Below are 2,649 nucleotides of genomic sequence, written 5' to 3'. Positions count from 1 at the left end.
CACACCCCAGGCACAAACACACACACACAGACACACACGCAGAGCACACAACGACACACAGACAGCACACGCACAGACACACACGCACAGCACACACAGACACACGCACAGACACACACGCACAGACACACAGACACACACACACACAGACACACAGACACACACACACAGACACACACACACCAGACAGACACACACAGACACACACACACACACGCACAGACACACAGCGTAAAAGTCTTCCTCTCTCCCTCACCAGAATGCCCAGGACAAGGAAGCAGTGGACAAGGTGATGGGGGACCTGGATGCCAAAATGATGGAGAGGTGGACTTCACTGAGTTGTTTATTCTGGTGGGGGCTCTCACCGTCGCCTGCAACGACTTCTTCCTGGAGTACAACGACAAGGGGGAGAAGAAGTGAACACAACACACACATGTACACTCACACACAATGTACACTCACACATATCTATGCTCTCTTCTCCCACTCACTCACTCAAGGAAGGGAGAGGGAGGATTGATTATTATGAGACATCTCCACTCAAATCCTGGCTAGATTAATGTCTACTGTTTAATAACAGAGACCTACACACACCATACATACCACACACATACACACACACTCTGATGTTCATAGATGCATCGTGCACATGGGCAGTGTTTTTGTGTTTAGTGTGTGTGCCGTCTCGATCCAAACCAACACCCAGAAGTTTATTCCAGAGTGAAAATGTGGAGAGTTTAAGTCATCATTAATAACGGTCATTGTTGAAATGTTGAATATAATTTTCTGTCTTTTCATTCGTTTTCTGTTAAACTGTTCCTCCTCGATAGAATAAACATGACATTTAACCAAAGCTTGTCGTGGAGTATTGTTGTGGTTTCTGGATACGTTGTGTGTATGTTTGGGATATTCCTCATTTTACCCAGTCTCTCTGATGGATGAGAGGAGTAGTAACACAGTCTGGCCCAGATGGGAGCAGAGTGAGAGACACTCCAGGGATGGACTTTTGTGTCTGTGCTGCACTTCCATTACCTATTCAATCAACATTTATTGGTCACATACACGTGTTTAGCAGATGTTATTGCGGGTGTAGCGAAATGCTTGTGTTTGTAGCCCAACAGTTCAGTAATATCTAACAAGTTTTCACAACATATACACACACATCTAAGTAAAGGAATGGAATTAAGAATAATATATAAATATATGATGAGCAATGTCAGAGCGGCATAGACTAAGATACAGTAGAATAGGATACAGTATATACATACGAGATGAATAATGAAAAATGTGTAAACATTATTAAAGTGACTGGTGTTCCATTACTAAAGTGGCCAGTGATTCCAAGTCTATGTAAATAGGGCAGCAGCCTCTAATGTGCTAGTGATGTCTATTTAACAGCATTTAACAGTCTGATGGCCTTGAGATAGAAGCTGTTTTTCAGTCTCTCGGTCCCAGCCTTGATGACCTTTTTGGCCTTCCCGTGACATTGGGTGCTCTAGGTGTCATGGAGGGCTGGTAGTTTGCCCCCAGTGATGCGTCGGGCAGACCGCACCACCCTCTGGAGAGCCCTGCGGTCGCGGGCGGTGCAGTTGCCCCACCAGGTGATGATACAGCCGAMAGGATGCTCTCAATTGTGCATCTGTAAAAGTTTATGAGGGTTTTCGGTGCCAAACCAAATTTCTTCAGTCTCCTGAAGTTGAAGAGGCGCTGTTGCACCTTCTTCACACCACTGTCTGTGTGGGTGGACCATTTCAGTTTGTCAGTGATGTGTACGCCGAAAAACTTGAAGCTTTCCACCTTCTCCACTGCGGTCCCGTCGAGGTCATTCTGAAGGATATTACCTGAATAGCCTAATATTTTACATTACCACTGATACCAACAGTACCTGGATGGCCTGACAGTGACAGATCAGTTTCATCCATACCTTATGAAGATCTGTGAAGCTTCACAATGAGCTCTATAATCTGTCCAACAACAGATCTCAGAACTGTGTTCCACGCTGACCCATCTTAGACTGTCTTCTCATTTTTAAGATGTTCTTCCTAAAGTTGAATCCAAAGCCAACATTACTGAATATTAAACCTTTAGAATTAGCAGAACAGACAAAATCCCTCAGGAAACAGATATTCAGGATGGTGGTAGTCTATACCAAATATGGAATATTTCCATTGTCGATGAACACTGATGTGGTACAGAATTGTAATGTGATAGGAATGCATTAATCAACCATTCCAAATGGTACTGCAACACATATGCAAACACACAATCCTGTAAATGTGCACATACAACAGTTGGTTGGCAGTAGGAAGAACTTGAAATTACCTTGAAACAGGCCTGTTAGTAGGCAAGCGTAATAACTATTTTGGTTTGTGTGTGGTGCTTCCCGGCGCTGTCTCACCTCTTTCCCTCCATCCCCCTCGTTCTCTCTCTCCCTGGACATCTGTAGTATAGAAGTTGATTGGTAATGGGTAATGACCAGCCATCTACACACTGAAAAACCTCCCTTCCCTCACTCCTGCTCTCTCAGCCCCCTCCTTCCCTTTTCCATCTCCTCCCCTCTTCTCTGTCCATCTCTGAACGACAGATTCCTCATGTTATGCTCCCTCTGTCAATCTCTGCTCATCCCTCTGTTCCTCCTCCCTCTGAATC

The sequence above is a fragment of the Salvelinus sp. IW2-2015 genome, linkage group LG35 (assembly GCF_002910315.2).
Source record: "Salvelinus sp. IW2-2015 linkage group LG35, ASM291031v2, whole genome shotgun sequence".
NCBI classification, from domain to species: domain Eukaryota; kingdom Metazoa; phylum Chordata; class Actinopteri; order Salmoniformes; family Salmonidae; genus Salvelinus; species Salvelinus sp. IW2-2015.
This window is presented reverse-complemented; position numbering follows the sequence as displayed.